Genomic DNA, 18,628 nt, shown 5'->3' on the forward strand with positions numbered 1-18,628 from the left:
GGATGAACTCCAATCTCTGTCTTCCTCTACAGTTTTTGCCCTCTACAGCTCCCTCTAATACCATGGAAGTCACTCCCTCATGTGTTAACAGATGTCCTATCATCCTGTCCCTTCTCCTTGTCAGTGCTTTCCACATATTCCTTTGTCTCCGATGCTGCGCAGAACCTCCTCATTCCTTAGCTTCTCAGTCCACGTTATTTTCAACATTCGACTGAAGCACCAAATCTCAAATACTTCGATTGTCTTCTGTTCCAGTTTTCGCACAGTCCATGTTTCACTTCCATACAATGTTGTGCTCCAGTCGTACATTCTCAGAAATTTCTTGCGCAAATGATGGGCTATGTCTGATACTAGTAGACTTCTCTTGGTTAGAAATGCGTTTTTGCCAGGAGTAGTATGCTTTTGATGTCGTCCTTGCTCCGTCCGTCATTGGTTATTTTGCTACCCAGGTAGCAGAATTCCCTAACTTAATCTACTCAGTGACCATCAATCCTGATGCTAAGTTTCTCGCTGTTTTCATTTCTGCTGTTTCTCACTACTTCATCTTTCTTCGATTTACTCTCAGTTCATATTTGTACTCATTAAATTGTTCATTCCATTCAGCGTATCATGTAATTCTTCTTCACTTTCACCTAGGATAGCGATATCATCAGCCAATCGTATCAGTGATATCCTTTCGCCTTGAATTTCATTTTCACTCCTAAACCTTTCTTTATTTCCATCATATCTTCCTCGGTGTACAGATTGAACAGTAGCAGGAAAAGACTACATCCCTGTTTTACACCGATTTTAATCCGAGCACTTCGTTCTTGGTCGTCCACTCTTATCATTCCTTCTTGGCCATTGTACATATTGTATATTACCCTTCTCTCCCTATAGCTTACCCCTATTTTTCTCAGAATTTCGAACATCTTGCATGATTTCACATTTTCTAACGCTTTGTGAAGGTCGACAAATCCAATGAACGTGTTTTGATTTGTCTTTATTCTTGCTTCCATTATCGACCGCAACGTCAGAATTGCCTCTCTCGTGCCTGTACCTTTTCTTAAGCCACGCTGATCGTTATCTAGCACATTCTCAATTTTCTTTTCCATTCTTCTGTATATCATTCTTGTCAGCAACTTGGATGCATGAGCCGTTAAGCTGATTGTGCGATAATTCTCGCACTTATCAGCTCTTGCAGACTTCGGAATTGTGTGGACGATATTTTTCCGAAAGTCAGATTGTACGTCCCTAGGCAAATAAATTCTACACACCATCGTAAATAGTCGTTTCGCTGCCACTTCTCCCAGTTAGTTTAGAAATTCTGATAGAGCCATCAATCCATTCTGCCTCATTTGACCTTATGTCTTCCAAAGCTCTCTTAAATTCTAATACTGGATCCGTTATCTCTTCTAAATCGATTCCTGTTTGTTCTTCTGTCACATCAGACAAATCTTCCCCCACATAGAGGCCTCCAATGTACTCTTTACGCCTATCCGCTCTCTCTTCTGCATTCAATAGTGGGATACCCATTGCATTCTTAATGTTACCACCCTTACTTTTTGTGTCACCGAAGGTTGTTTTGACTTTCCTGTATGCTGAGTCAGTCCTTCCGACAGTCATGTCTTATTCGATTTTGAAGAATCTGCGCTGCAGAAAACACAAGTCCCTAAACCAAAACGAAACAATAATACAATATCCAAAAGCACAACAGACTGGATCCCAAATGCGGATCGTCACAAATATAAACTAACAAATAATAAAAGAAAAGACCCTACTCTTCACGGGGAGAGACCACAATCAAACAATTCTACAATGTCAAGACATACCGCGTCCACCTGCCCGAGATCGTCCAGCTAGAAGGGGCATCCGGCCGTGGCTGCCGTAGCAGCTCTGTACGCTTCCAAGAGGTGCACCGAGCGCGGTGGCGCAGTGGTTAGCACACTGGACTCGCATTCGTGAGGACGACGGTTCAATCCCGCGTCCGGCCATCCTGATTTAGGTTTTCCGTGATTTCCCTAAATCGCTTCAGGCAAATGCTGGGTTGGTTCCTTTGAAAGGGCACGGCCGACTTCCTTCCCCATCCTTCCCTAATCTGATGAGACCGATGACCTCGCAGTTTGGTCTCTTCCCCCGAAATCAACCCAGTCTAAGCGGTGCGTCGGACTGCCCTTTCCCAGCAGTACGCAGCCTTATAATGACCGTTTCGTGGATGTATCTGCCGGAACTATTTGCGATCACGTGCCTGTCGTATCAAAGTACACGTAGTTCCTGGCTAGCTGCGAGCTCTGGTGAAGCTGTTCTGCAGGCTCCGCGGACGGGTAGCGGTCCCCGGCGGCCTTTAATGGAGACTGGCCTTGTGTCGTGTTGTGACCGCCGGTAAGTATGTATGTTGACAACACAGACGACGTAGGTTTTCCTGGTGATTATACGCCCTGTGGTGCAGGCATTTCGTGTTGGTGGGATGCCGATGCAGTAGGCGCTACGATGTCTGAAGTGGGCGGCCACAGCAGATTTCTTCCATTTTTCATGCAGCCATTTCGACTTAGCTCCCTACTTATTTCCTTCCTCAGCGACTTGTATTTCTGTATTCCTGTATTTCCCTGAACATTTTTGTACTTCCTTCTTCCATTGATCAGCTACCTACCGGTAGTTTAATGGTTATTTGGCTCCAATGGTATATTATTAAGAAATAAGTTGCTACATCTATATATATAGAGTCATGTTTACAATACATTACAACGTGTCAAGCAGTTTTACAATGAATACTGCTACTTGAAACGTAAAAACAGGACTTCAGTCTATAAATTTGGATGTCTAATTAGTGTATAAAGATTGGGTAACGACGTATGAGTTTCACTTTCCTTATAAGTTGTCATTATTCCCAATTTCTTCCTTTATGTTAGATTGAGGTTCTTGAATACATCTGCGCCAGATTTCGGAATTACGCTCAGAACCCTAGACACGGAGGTAAAGTCTACATGGGTAATACTCTCTGGTGTCGTACCGTAATTGTGCAGATCATAGATCAGCTGAAACTTATTTTTATAGACGAAAACAGAACCGATTAAAGAGTAAATGTACTGGGAAGTAATTTTTAAAACTCCAAGATTCTTAAAAAACCTGCAAGATGTGTGATTATCGACTTTAGACAATATTCGTAATTCTCGCTTCTGCTGTATAAATACTTTATTTGCTCTCAGTGCACTGCACCAGTATCTGGCAGAAAATGAAAATTTGGTAAATAAGCCAACACACTTGTCTTTACAGCAACACGATGACGGATACTTGTAATGACAAAACATCCTGAAACGAGTCGCGTAAACAAACTTGTAAATCGCTAGCATGTAGCCACACTTACATATGGATATGCAGTTTGAATGTAAAATGACTCATTCCACATCAAAAATGGTTCAAATGGCCCTGAGCACTATGGGACTTAACTTCTGAGGTCATGAGTCCCCTAGAACTTAAAACTACTTAAACCTAACTAACCTAAGGACATCACACACATCCATGCCCGAGGCAGGATTCGAAGCTACGACCGTAGCGGTCGCGCGGTTCCAGACTGTAGCACATAGAACCGCTAGGCCACCACGGCCGGCTCATTCCATATCATTAACCGGATACATGATCCATGGTACAGGAAAATAACTAGTTATTAAATTTTACACTGAGTATTTCATCGCTGTGATCCATTTGTCTTGTTCAGTTTTCACCTGAACTGTCTCTGGTAAAATACACTAGTATGCTTTTATAGTCAGCACACATAACACTTTTTGAATCATTTTTTAAGACCATTTGTAGATCAGTTATGTAAGTTAAAAACAAGAGTGGGTCCAATATCGATCCTTGTAGGACCCCATTCTGAGGTTAGTTACATCGCTGTGACACTGTCTATACGACCTTCTCCTTTCTGTTATTAAAATAAGACTCAGTCTATGTAAGGGAGATATTATTGAAGTCATTCTGAAGGAACAGGCGTTGCCGCGATCGTTGGACTATAAAATACAAGAATTATAATCGCGAAACTCCAGTTTCAGAATTGATTGATGACAATGAAAATGTGTGCCAGGCTGGGACTCGAATCCGGATTTGCAGCTTTACGGAAGCTGCCGCCTTAACCGACCACATCTCCTGGACAGACCCAAACTTCCAGACGTCACCGCTTTCCGCTTTTGTCCACATTCTATACTAGCACACATATTATGAATCCTGTACAGAGAGAGTCATATGTTTAAAGTCGGGGCCTTGTTTATAGGAATGAAATAATACATAGCAGTGTCTCCATTGGTTCGATCTACTTTTCGGTATCCTTCAGTCAGGCAGCCACGTTTAGGAGTGAAATAAGTCTGCAATAAGAGGTGGTTTACTTACCTCCGGTCGTATGGATCAGCGTTAAATGCTTTGGGAAATATGCCCTGAGTGGAAAAAAAGACGGATTTGGCGTAGTAGTTCACATTCTGCTAGAAACACCATCACAGCCAGTAGAATGACAACTTTTCAGTTACTAATGGATTTGGTAGTCGTCCTATCAGCTGCATTTTTAAAACTGATGCCTGAAGGTGATGCATGCAGCACAGTTTTACTCCAACTCTTAAGTCATTCTTGTTCAGACTATCTTACACCACCAAATCGTTCTAAATCTTTCTGCTAGTCCGCAGTTTCCTTGCGGATTACCTAATTTTCTTTATTATTTCTTACATTATAAGCACACACTCAGAATTTCTCCTTGCGTCCCTTTCTTTTTTCCTCAATGCACCCCGATGTTCATCCAGCATCCCTCAGTTTTTGTTTTCGTTCTTCAATGCACTCATCAGTTCATGCGTAGTTTGAAAGGGTGCTAATAATACTTTTCTAGGAACCGGACAACAAGTTTCTTGTTTTTTCTATGCGGACACAAAATCAATTCACCTTGTAACTCCCATAGATTTACGGATTTCTGAATATATCTCACCGACATGTGCTGATTTACTTGAACTAAAATTAATGACCGCTGTAACAAGCTCTTACAGCCCTACCTTCTCCTCTTCAATCAGTCAGTGAAAGACCTTATCTGTCTTACGGACTTTCAAAGTTCTCTTGTCATCATGATAGCCATTTTGTACGGAACATCTCCACTTTTCACTTCCTCATAATATTATATAATCTTGCCATATGCATAATAATACAGGGTGACAATTATTGAACTATATGAAAGAATATCATTATAACTTCCGAACGGTTTGCGCTAGGACGTTCAAACTGCACGGCTGGCCGCGGGGCATGATGGGAATTAGTATGCGCAAGCGCATGTTGTTGTCTGCCATTTACACGAGAAAATGTCACTGTACAGCGTGTCTGAGCGTGTAGCGCTTGTGATGGCCTATTATGCGAGAAATAACAGCCCAACAGCGGATCAAAGGAAGTCTGCGACAGAGTTCAAGATGAAGACAAGTGGTGCAAGTGTGCAAACAATCAAATATTTAATTCGCAAGTTTGAGAGAACGGGTAGTGTTCCCGATGATAGTGTTGGCAATGTCAGTCATCCAAAAAGGGTGAAAACTCCTGAAAATATCGAGAAGACACGCATTGTGTTTCAAACCAGCCCCAGAAAATCGATCAGACGATCTGCACAACAGGTAGGAATCAACGAGGAGACAAAGCGACAAATTTTTGTTGAAGACCTGCATCTCTTCCCATAAAAAATTGAAACTCATCAACCACTAAGCCCCATGGCCACGGAACAGCGGTTGTGTTTCGCCAACACTTGCTCACAGAATTGACGAACAGGACTTTGATGTGAATATGGTTTGGTTTAGCGACGAAGGCCACTTTCGTTTGGATGGGTTCATCAATAACACAATAGGCACATTTGGGGGACTGAGAATCCGAATTTCGCGATCGAGAAGTCTCTTCACCCTCAACGGGTGACTGTGTGATGTGCAGTGTCCAGTCACGGAATAATCGGTGCGTTATTCCTTCATGACACGGGAACTATCGACCAGTATATGAAGGTTCTAGAAGATGATTTCATCCTCATTATCGAAAATGATCCCGATTTCGACCAGATGTGGTTCATGCAAGACGGAGCTCGACCCCATCGAAGCAGGAGAGTGTTTAATGTCCTGGAGGAACACTTTGGGGACCTCATTCTGGCTCTGGGGTACCCAGAGGCCACTGGCATAGACCTCGATTGGCTGCCATGTTCTCCGGATCTGAACACATGCGACTCCTTTTTGTGGGGCTATGTTAAAGACAAGGTGTAAGGCAATAACCCCAAAACCATTGCTGAATTGAAAACAGCCATTCGATGTTCCGACGCTTCAGCTGTTCATGCGGAATTTCGTTATTCGTCTGCACCACAGAATCGCCAATGGTGGCAGGCTTATCAAATTTGTTACACGAGGGTTGGAACTTAAATAGTGGCAACTATTTATTCACAACCGATATAAAAGAATTACATGTTTGCACCTGTTACTGATCTTCAAAGTAGTCACCAACGTTGTGTAGAACCTGTTGCCAGCGATGTGGAAGATGTTAGCAGAGCCTGTTCTGTTAATGGTGCGAATGTAGCGGTCTACTGCTTGTGAAATCTCTGGAACAGTTCAGAAGCGAATGCTACGAAGCCAAAACTGAAACGCCAGTCCAACGAATAGCGTCATTATAGGTCGGCGCGAAAGTCGAAAGTGCGTCAGAGCCGCAGTATGTTGAAAGTTATGGTGATTTTCGTGTACGACTGTGATGGTGTTATCCTAACGCATTACGTTCCTCCACGGCAGACCGTCAATGCACTGTTCGTTTTTGGAGCATCACCTGCGACCAGCTTTGCGAAAGAAGCAGCCACACTTTCTGCACAACCCACCCATCATTTTGTACGACAATGCACGGGGGCATACAGCGCAAGCTGTGGCTGCTCTGTTCAGTCAATGCGACTGGGAAGTACTGTACCATCCACCACACTCCCCGGACTTAAGACCTTGTGACTTTGATTTGATTCCGAAGATGAAGGAACTACTTCGTGGCATTCGATTCAGAACTGCTCCAGAGATTCGACAAGCAGTAGACCACTCCATTCGCTCCATCAACAGAACAGGCTCTGCTAACGGTATACCACGCCTTCCACATCGCTGGCAACGGATTCCACACAACGCTGGTGACTACTTTGAAGGACAGTAACAGGTGGAAACATGTAACTCTTTTGTATCGGTTGCGAATAAATAATTGCCACTATTTAAATTCAAACCCTCGTAATATGTAGTGACGTTTACATGTTGAATAAAGTGTCTGCCCGCCGTAGTTTGCAACTAATTTACTTTTTTTCCATATAGTTCAATGATTGTCACCCTGTATATGATACTGATTCCCTGCATTTTCTGTTGACTTCATAAGGCGATCCATGCTGCCGGTTTCTTTTCATGTCCTCTGTGTTCTAGTATTTTCTTCCTTCACCAATAAGCCAGTGTCTTTTAATTAGCTGCAAATGACTTTTATGCGTCACCTGTTGCTATATTTATAGTAGTCTTCTACTGAACTATCCTCAGTAGTTTTACTTATAGCAATAGATTCTGATTCAGGGAAATCACCAGTGTCCTTTACTTTATCTCCTTTTCTTTACCCTTTTCGGCGGCTGCCTATTATTCATCATTAGTAGTTTCAGATTTGAATCAATAATACTTATGGGTGTTTGTTACTGCTGTAACTGATTTCAGTGTGTTTCCCTAAAAATATGGTTGTCCCACAGATATCTTTCGTTTCTCTGTGCCGACTTCTACCGCGATCTTTTGAAGAGGATGTTTACTACGACCGTTTAAATTGGATCACAGTACTCTACAAAGGTTCCTGTCTTTGCGGATGACATAGACATAGCTATAAAAAAATTTAGACTCTCGGGTCAGATAAATATGATCAACGATTACGCATTACTTGCTAAAGTAATTTTTGTACTGACTATTGTTCAGGTACATACTTTGATTACTAACCGTGAAGGTAAAAACAAGGGGTGTAGTCAAGATGTCAGAAACTTTAAACCCACACCCGCCATCTTAGCTGCCAGAAAACATTACTTTCACAGCGATCAGTCGTCTTTTCCTTCCACGGTTCATTAAAGAAAAACTAGATTTCGGCTAGTAACTATCCATTATCAGCGCTGCGTTTTAATACACGTCCTATTACGTCAATGTATTAAAACTCTGAAACGCTGCATTGCATTGATAGTGGCTATTTACCAGCTGAAATTTAGATTTGCTTTAATAAAGCCTGAAAGGAAAGGACGGCTGGTTGCTGTTCTCCATCATTTTGAGAGTAAATTTAGATCACGATGGACCTTGATGGTTATTACCGTGTACCTTCCATACACAGGGTGAACTTTAATAAAACCGTCTGCCTGTTATCTGAATAGTAACGCATTTGCGTATCACGCAGAGTACCCGGATCCGGTTCCCGGCCGGGTTGGAGATTTTCTCCTCTCGCGGACTGGGTGTTGTATTTTCCTCTTCGTCATCTCATCGTCACCGACACACAAGTCGCCTATTGTGGCGTCACCTGAAAGAAGACATGCAACCCGGCTGCCGAGCTTCCGCGAACGGGGCAATGCGACACGGTCATTTCATTTCATTAATAAAACAAAACTGACAAATTGCACCGACGGATTCCTGACTGGAAATGGAGGAAAAAATGTCCTACGAACACGTGTCCGGAAATGCATCGCTGACACGGCAGATGGCGCCGACGAACGACGGTTCCTCTGACCACGTGCCGCAAATTCCTTATGCGTTGCAGGCTGTGTGACTGACGCAGCGTACTGCAAACAGCAGAATGGTCCGGTATCCATGTCGGGAACAAGCCGAGATGGTGTTTGTGCTCGGCCAAGACGCAGCACGGCTGTACCAAAACAAGTACCTTCACAGACACCAAACTCATCATACAACATTTTGAGCCCTTTTTGGGCGATTGTGTGATCACGAATCCTATCAGACAGACGAACGAGCAAGGAGGATGCGGACTGTGCACACCAGATTTGGAGGATGAGGTTGTACAGGATTCTGAGACGAACCCTAGTACAACTTCCAGGCAAGTGGCCCGTCGCCGTGGTGTAACCCAAAGTACGATTATGTGTCTCCTGTCAACTGCAATCCCATCGACGCCCCTTTGAAGCCGGCCGGTGTGGCCGAGCGGTTCTAGGCGCTTCAGTCTGGAACCGCGTGACCGCTACGGTCGCAGGTTCGAATCCTGCCTCGGGCATGGATGTGTGTGATGTCCTTAGGTTGGTTGGTTGGTTGTTTGGGGAAGGAGACCAGACAGCGTGGTCATCGGTCTCATCGGATTAGGGAAGGATGGGGAAGGATGTCGGCCGTGCCCTTTCAGAGGAACCATCCCGGCATTTGCCTGGAGTGATTTAGGGAAATCACGGAAAACCTAAATCAGGATGGCCGGACGCGGGATTGAACCGTCGTCCTCCCGAATGCGAGTCCAGTGTCTAACCAGTCCTTAGGTTACTTAGGTTTAAGTAGTTCTATGTTCTAGGGGACTGATGACCACAGATGTTAAGTCCCATAACACATCTTCACAGCACCTTTTTCTTCCATTTGCAATCAGGAATCCGTCCCTACAGTTCGTCGGTTTTATTAATATTCAGCATACACACATAATATTTATTGTCATGCTCACTTACGTTCATGATTGTACATCAAAAGTCCATTCTACCCTGAATGATGGGTGAATGACGAGATGAAAGAGGTAGTTGCATGGTATCCTAGTATTATTGGTTCATCACAAAGCTCACTGTATGACTACGTCCTTCGAAAGCCTCAAAATCGGATTCGAAAGAGGCATTAAGCATGTTGTTGTTGAAAAATTGAGACAGAGATCCTGGCCACAAATATTCCGGGAAATGAAACATATACACTAGTGATAGAAGGACAGGTATTAGCAGTAATGTCTTCACTATACGTTCATTGGACATTTTGCTCTCCCAAACAAAGATACTACAATTTAGTGTCAAAACCAAGTGGGAAATACATGCTATTAATAAAATCTTTACGTAAAAAAGTGTTTAAGAAGCATGTACAGGTTACAGAGGTTAGGCTATCATTACTAAAAAACTGATTTACACACTTGGTGAAGCAAAATATGCATCATACAGGGACTACGTTGCCGAGACCTTTCTTTTATTCACAATGCGGTACTTTGCTCTAACTAATATAGGAGGCATTAGTTGAAATTCTCGTTTACACCATCAGAACTGTCTCTTGGTGACATTTATTGAAATGCAAATTCCTGGAATGTGCTTTCAAAAATGAATTTATCGTTTTTGCTATTATTGGCCACACACCGAATGACATTTAATAGGTAAGATTTCAAAGCGTGAAGATGTGTAAACTACAATGACAATGATGCACTGACAGTCTAATAAAACAAGAATTCAGTGCTGCATCAAGGTATACTGCCATGCAGTTCTGTTCCTTCGACATTTCAAGAATCTTTCACTTTGTTGACATCCATAAGTCATGACAGCATGCCTCCCTTACTTCTTTCCTCGGTGCAGACAATCTGAGCTAACAAAGAAAACATAGATAATTTTTCGCAAACATGAACATTAAACATGTTACGCTCGTATTTGAAAGTTGAGCACTTGACGAGTAAGCATCAGTATTAGTAAGCAAACAAGCATTGTTTTTGGAGTTCCCGCTTCATCAGCTATAGACGCAAATACGCCGGGGTGAAGAAGTCATGTGACAGCAATACGAACATGTACAGATGGTATCGCGTACACGAAGTACAAAAGGGCAGTGCCTTGGCGGAGCTATCTTTTGCGCCCAGGTCACTCATGTGAACTGGTTTCCAACGTGACTCTTGCCGCATGGCGGGAATTAACAGACTCTGAACGCGGAACTTTGAACGCGGTATGGTAGTTGGAACTAGATGCATGAGATATCCACAGTGTGAAGTGTGTGCCGAGAATACCAAATTTCAGGCATTATCTCTCATCACCGACAACGCAGTGGCCGACGCCCTTCACTTAACGACCGAGAACAGCAGCTTCTACGTACTTCTGAGTAACACTGCCTGAAATGACCACAAAAAACAATGTGGGACATACAACTAACGTATCCGTTTGGATTGTGCGGCGAGATCTGGCGTTATTAGGCTATGGCAGCAGAGAACCGACACGGGTGCCACTGCTAAGAGCACGTCACCTGCAGTGTCTCTCCTGCGTTCTTGATCGTATCAAAATTCCAATGGCTCTGAGCACTATGGGACTTAACATCTGAGGTCATCAGTCCCCTAGACTTTGAACTACTTAAACCTAACTAACCTAAGGACATCACGCACATCGATGCCCGAGGCAGGATTCGAACCTGCGACCGTAGCAGCAGCGCGGTTCCGGACTGAAGCGCCTAGAACCGCTCGGCCAGTGATCGTATAGGTTGGACTAGATGACTTGGTAAGAACTGATGTTAGGGTTCGAGTATGACGCAGCCCCACGACGCCACGGACCCTTTAACAAGGCACTGTGCAATCTGATGGCAGCTCCATAATAATGTGGGCTGTGTTTACTTAGTCCAACCGAACCGATAGTTGACAGGAAAACGTTATGTTCGGCTATTCGAATACCATTTGGAGCCATTCATCGACGTCATGTTCCCAAACATCAATGGAATTTTTATGGATGACAATCTGCCATGTCGCAAGGGCACAATTGTTGGCAATTGGTTTGAAGAACTTTCTGGACAGTTCGAGCGAATGGTTTGACCACCCAGTTCGCTCAACACGAATCTCATCGGACATTTATGAGGCACAATCGAGAGGTCAGTTCGCACACAAAATCCTGCTCCGACAACACTTTCGCGATTATGGAAAGGGGGCTTCCAGCGACTTGTTGAGTGCATGCTACGTCGGGATGCTGCGCTACGCCGGGCAAAAAAAGGTCCGACGCGGTGTTGGAGATATCCTGTGACTTTTATCACCTCAGTGCACAGTAAAAGAGAATTTAAATGTATTCTGTATGCAGCCACTTCAAATAATATACTTCTTGGTTTTTTAAAATGTATAAACGATAAGGAAGTCACATTTACGAGAGCAAATGTATCGCATTATTGGATCAAAAATACATCAAAGACAAGAAATACCGTTTGAAAATGCCTTCCTGACACTATGTTAATAGTGCAAGCATTCCAATATTTACTATTCAATACCACTGTTGCGTGCACACGAGAGATATTCCGAAAAGATGGCTCTGAGCACTATGGGACTTAACTTCTGAGGTCATCAGTCCCCTAGAACTCAGAACTACTTAAACCTAACTAAACTAAGGACATCACACACATCCATGCCCGAGGCAGGACTCGAACCTGCGACCGTAGCGGTCGCGCGGTTCCAGACTGAGGCGCCTAGAGCCTCTGGGCCACTCCGGCCGGTCTTTTCCGAACAGAAAGCAATCGTAAATAGTTCCCTCCGTGTTGCTAACAGCACACATCTATCGACATTGCATGTGTCACTGAGAAAATGTCTTAGCATAGTATTGTGCACTACATGCTAGACGCTGTACTGCGTTCTCTAGATTGTATGCTGCTGCTCGTTTGTTAAATCCTGATTTGATACAAATTCGTATCCTGAACATTTTCTGGATTGAGGTGTTCCCGTACAGACAATACTAATACCCGTGAATTCCTACAGAAACGATATCTGGCCGAAGCTTTAAGATTCAAAATGGTTCAAATGGCTCTGAGCAGTATGAGACTTAACAGCTATGGTCATCAGTCCCCTAGAACTTAGAACTACTTAAACCTAACTAACCTAAGGACATCACACAACACCCAGTCATCACGAGGCAGAGAAAATCTCTGACCCCACCGGGAATCGAACCCGGGAACCCGGGCGCGGGAAGCGAGAACGCTACCGCACGACCACGAGCTGCGGACAAGCTTTAAGGAAATATGACAAAAGAACGGAAGTAACTTACTTTGCTGAACGCTCTAAGAATGGGCATATGTAAAGTTAATTAATTAAATTGCGTTAGCCAAATCTGTGATAAATGTATGAATTCACATGAATAAGGTGTAACCAACCGATACTGCAGCCAAGTTGCGTGCATTGGGTGTGCGTTAGCATAATCTTATGTGAGACTGCTACGCGTTAAAGAATCTCGCTTTATGTAAGAAACGTACTGCCAAATCCGTCAACAACTACAGCGCATGACTTACCTTCAATTCGGTGAAGCACGCAGAGAAAATGACGAAGCGTGCTGCTCACCCTAATTACTGAACTACGTAACACTAGTTGCAATGATAATTCAGGAAAATTGCTATCTTTGCTCAGGGCAAAGCGCGCATTACGTGGAATAACTTAAGACGTACTGCAAAGCGCACATCTGCCGTAAATACACCAGAATTTGGAAATGATGGCAAGGTATGATGAATGTTTCAGTGTAAAAACATGTACCACGGCTCACACAATATATATGTACATAGCAAGTGGTACGAAAAGCCACAACACGTGGGATGTTTGAACTTAAAAAAATCTACAGACCTCAGAAAGAATGTAAGGGAGCTCATTAATGGGACTGTGATGAGTTTATGTACTCTGATATACTATGAAGTAATAGATACTCGATTCTGTACCGGGTTTCGAAAAACACCCACACATGATTGAGTACCTCAATACAGAAAGGACTGACTACACTTCCTAAAAATACTGCGAATATCGTCACCACGACAACTCTTATAATACGAACCCCAAAATGTGCACATTTTAATAGCACAACTTCTGCGATTGAAGAGCAAACTTTGACTCCACTGCTGTACTTAAATCTTATACAACTGTAAAGCGTCTTACCACATCTGCACATCGCAAGCTGCAGTGCCCAATTATACCCCACACGTTTCTCGCTTTGTCTAAACAAACACGTCGTTCTCTACCCGGCCACATACTGCGCGCGTTACTCAATGGCTTGCAGATACCGGATTTTCAGTTCCCACTTAACTGAACTTGTTAAAGACAGTTACTCGTATACCTTAAGAGATCGACAGTTCGGTACAGAACACCTCTTTGCGCAATGCTTGCCATTTAAAAACACGCGAAAGTAAATCGATATTGAAAGTTGCGGGTGTGACAGCCATCTTTCAAGCTGCGACGAAATTGATTAAGTCGGTGGCATTGGGAGAAAGATTTTACGCTTCGCCGAAAAACTGAGTACGAGATCTGGTACCAATGAAAACAAGATATACTTGTTTTGTAAATAAAACCGCTCTTTCCCGCTGCCACTTAATTTATTTATCCCAGACGCGTTTTACCTTTTTCTTATTCTAAGGCATCATCAGTAGGATTGTTTGCTGAGCTGCGTTTCCTCTCATTTGGTCTGGAAATCGCATACCAATTTATTACTAACACACAGGCACAACTGACCTTCTTCACACTGTTCACCATGTTTCTCTTTCTTTTTTGTGGTGTACTATTGTTATTTTGCCACTCGATATAACTATTTCGTCGGACACTGCTTTTAACAACGTAAATATTGCAACTCCATTACGTGTTTGCTGCGGAGGATGGCCACGCAAACAAACTTGTGGAAACAAGATGGATGCTTTAAATTTGTGTGCTCACCAAATATGTCAACTAGTGGTGATCGTCTTATGTCAGGACGCATGTGTGTGTCAAACCACATCTGTATTCGTTGCTGTCAGTGTTAAAAACAATTATGGGTGTGTGGTTACACAAAGGGCTCCGCCATCTTCGCTTGCGTCGTAAGCTGCTCGTGCGCTCATGGAATTTGAAGAAAATTGACGCTGAGTAAGGACACAGTTCAAGGAATAAAAATGTCCTACAACAATTCACGACGTCAAATAGTTCCCTAGCAATGCGAACAGCTTTTTTACTTTAGTGTCACAATAGTAGTGTACTAAACATTTGTAAATAATTTACGCATAACTTTACTGAGAAGAAACCAGTACGTACAGCATGGTTATAATCAAACTTTCCCTGTTTACTATATGGGTGCCCAATTTCATAGGAGTGATGTTCAAACACCGCACTGCGAGATTTGCGTTGTCATGACGTCCCGTTAGGCGTCGGTACTGGTACACCGACGTAGAGTTGAAACACAAGCATCAGTGTGAATCACAGCAGTAAACAGTCAACATAGGTCTGAATAAGGTGGGTAGGGCTTTACTCGTAACGCTGTTTTATCAAAACAGCAGCAACAATGCTACTGCTCTTCGTGAGTGTCGACACATCAAAGGAATAGGGATATGTCCCCAGGGTCGAAGAACATGCTACGGAAGTTAAAAAGGAACTGGCGAGGTGAAAATTGCCACTGGCAGAGGCCGACGTCAAATGTGCCACAGATTGTTGAGGAAGTTACTGTTGCCGTGTCTGAGAATATTGGACGCAGTGTGCGATGTTCACGCAGTGCACAAGCCGTGTCACGACAGCTGAACATTCCGTGGTCTACAGTTCGAAAAGTGCTGCGAACAATTGTGAAATCGTAGTTCTTGTGCGGTTCCAGGCAGTCGTGGATGCAGACGGTTGTCAAACTGAGCAACTTTTGCAAACTGGAATGTAAACATGGTGAGCTATTATCAAATGTTAGCATCTCGTGTAGAAATTAAAAAGTTTCTTTGCACGGTTTATTCTTTATTTCTCTTCCACTTTTCCCTACAACTGTTTCCAGAAAGTATAATTGTCCTACGGTCACCCGACGGCCTTCTCAAGTAGCGGAAGTTTAATAATAACCACCCTCCAAATCGAATCTATTGTCTCTACTCAGTTAAGTCATATGATACATCTCTGTATCGTTAGACATCAACATGTATTGAAAGTTGTGTGATAGTTACAAGACTGCAACCAATATTGAAAGGCAAATCCCTTTATTAACAATCTTGCTTTTTCTATGGCGCTAGAAATTAGGACCTTCACTGTTAAATATTTTATTTTTGAGAATAATTATTATTCTCTTAATATTTAGTCTCCATTCGATGGTCTTTATTGTTTTATTCTCCGTTTTCTTTCTTTGTCCTTTTTCCTGTTGATTTCGGCGTCCTAGGGATTCCCTTTTGTGGTGTCACCGCCAGACACCACACTTGCTAGGTGGTAGCTTTAAATCGGCCGCGGTCCACTAGTACATGTCGGACCCGCGTGTCGCCACTGTCAGGGAGTCTCACTTGTATCGCCACAATCTCCAGATGTACCAAAAGGATGGATTAAAGTTAAGTATTCCAGAAGCTACGTACTTTTCTTTATAGCATTAATTACGTATCCTGTTTCAGACCTCACGCAATCCTGCTTTAACTTAGCGCGTGCCTTTCGGCTTCCTCGCATTGTGTCTAGGCTGTCTTGTCTAGACACAACACCTTTTACGAACTTTAGTTGTGTGACCAATACCGTATGATGTTGCAGATGATCCAGCTTCCTCTGGTGCTGTTACTCTGCGACTGGCAGTTGCATAGTAAACAGGGCAGAGGATATTGGATTACATGAGTCATTAACTGGATATACTTGTGGTGGCATAAGCCTTGATCACAGAATTGCAGTGCCCGATGTGGATACCTTATATTTTGAAAAATCAGTAGGAAACAAAGCAAAACAAAAAACAATGTAAACAGCTGAGTGAAGACAAAAGAAAAAGAGAACAATATTTAGACAATGGAGAATAGAACAACAATTGGTAACGAAATCCATGGTTTTATTACAGTAGATCTAGATTTAGACTATCATATAGTCTACTTCAGCGCCAAAAAAATACAAGACAGGAGAATCAGGAACAAATGTAAGATAGTTAACAGCGTATTTTAGATGCAAACATAAATACCACAAAATTCCATACCATATAACAACAGGTGACGTTAGTCCAAAGTGTCATGTAGTAAACAATAATAGTTGATGTAGAGAATACGAGAGTCTAATATCAACTGAAGCCGTTGCTTACACGACTGAGCAGGAAGAAAATGTAACGACAGCGACGTGTGGTGCACTGTTTTGAGACGCCAGTGAATAGTTAAATAGAAGGGAAACTATGTAATTTTTTTAAATATTTCTAAAAATGTACTGAACAATAAAGTCACAGATAATCGTTAAATGATAGACATCAAATCACATTTGTGGAGCCATAATTATAGCCCGCTAAATAAGAGTTAATTACAGAGTAATCGTAATTATTTTGCCATACAAGCAAATGGGAGGAGATCCATTTAAAATTCCATAGTGTAGAGAAAAGTTCAGTATTAAAATAATATGTCAAACTAATTAAAATATAGAGGAATGACAATAGTACAAGAAATATGGTGTGCCCTCTCTGGGTATAAACTAAAATCGTACAGATCGTAAACGTACATTGGCGACATCTCTGGGCTTATAATATAAACATGTGGAATAAAACAGAATTACAATGTCTAAAGGTATGCAGCTAGTCAGCGACGCATTAAAATTAGCAAACAAGTGAAATAAAGGAATTTATCAGAGTTATGGGAAATAATATATGTTCAAAGCAACTCGGATTAAGTGATGACGTAGTTATATTAAAACATGCGCCCTCACTGGTGTAATGTGAGTCACCATACCTTGCTAAGGAATGAGATAACCATACTTAGTGTAACTTTCTTGACGTCATGTCCCCAGAAACAAATAAAAATATGAAAATAGCATAATAACTTAAGAGAACATCCGTATAAAGTGTAATGTACTCGCTCGTAACACCCCAGGGACATGATATATATTACCGATATACGCCACGCTATGGCGTAAATCGGCGGTAAAATTTCGGGCAGTGGGACACAACTTATTTTGGACTATAAATCAACAGTTTGACAATTTCAGCTAACGTTAAATGTATTGCATAGGAAAATATGGTACTCATTAATTAGGCAAAAACAGTAACGAAGTAAATAATAAAACCTTACACCTGTTAATCGGCCAAATAAGTGACCTGGATACGGACTTGTATGGGGTTGGGTCTGATTACCCCCTTCTTTTTACAACATGTTTTAACCATTAATTGAGTTTTATTGTTCAGTACATTTTTAATTTTTAACGAAAAGTTACATAGATTCACTATTATTTAACTATTCACCGGTGCCTCAATACAGGGAACTACATGTCTCTCTTGTCACATTTTCGTCCTGTTCAACCATGAATGCAAGGGGTTAAATTCCTGTATGCTCTGAATCAACCAAAACTGATACTTGAGACTAATGTCACCTACTGTTATATGGTACTTACGATACGTCGTTAACTATCTTACATTTGTTCCTGATATCATGTTTTGTAATTTTTTGCAGTGAAGATGACTATGTAATAGTTTAAATCTAGATCTGCTGTATCAAAACGACGAACTTCGTGATCGATTGCTGTTCTTTCCTCCATTGTCTATATTCAGTGATCGCTGCGCACAACGGAATCATAAGGACTCCAATGTAATTAGAACAGTATTTATTCTCCGTAATAACACAGTTTTTGCTGTGTTTTGCTCGCGGTGCATGACTGCATTAGTTAATCAAAATATCTGTGATTGCACAAACATTTACACAGTAAAAGAAAAAAAACTTTATTTGTTCAGTGCGACGTGTTACAGTTTTTCAGGAAAATGCATAACGTCACAAATAAATAGATGAAAAAAATCCACAGGCTCATTACCACAGTGATATCATTAAAGTACTCGGAGCCATTCGTCTCT

General features: G+C 42.2%; 1 non-coding gene across 1 annotated transcript; it reads right to left on the bottom strand.

The window, feature by feature from the left end:
• Window positions 1-9,806: 9,806 nt before the first annotated feature.
• Window positions 9,807-9,949, bottom strand: LOC126413598 (U4atac minor spliceosomal RNA). The gene has a single exon (XR_007575383.1). It is a non-coding gene; the product is annotated as a U4atac minor spliceosomal RNA (small nuclear RNA).
• Window positions 9,950-18,628: the final 8,679 nt, after the last annotated feature.

The sequence above is a fragment of the Schistocerca serialis genome, chromosome 7 (genome assembly GCF_023864345.2).
Source record: "Schistocerca serialis cubense isolate TAMUIC-IGC-003099 chromosome 7, iqSchSeri2.2, whole genome shotgun sequence".
Lineage (NCBI taxonomy): Eukaryota > Metazoa > Arthropoda > Insecta > Orthoptera > Acrididae > Schistocerca > Schistocerca serialis.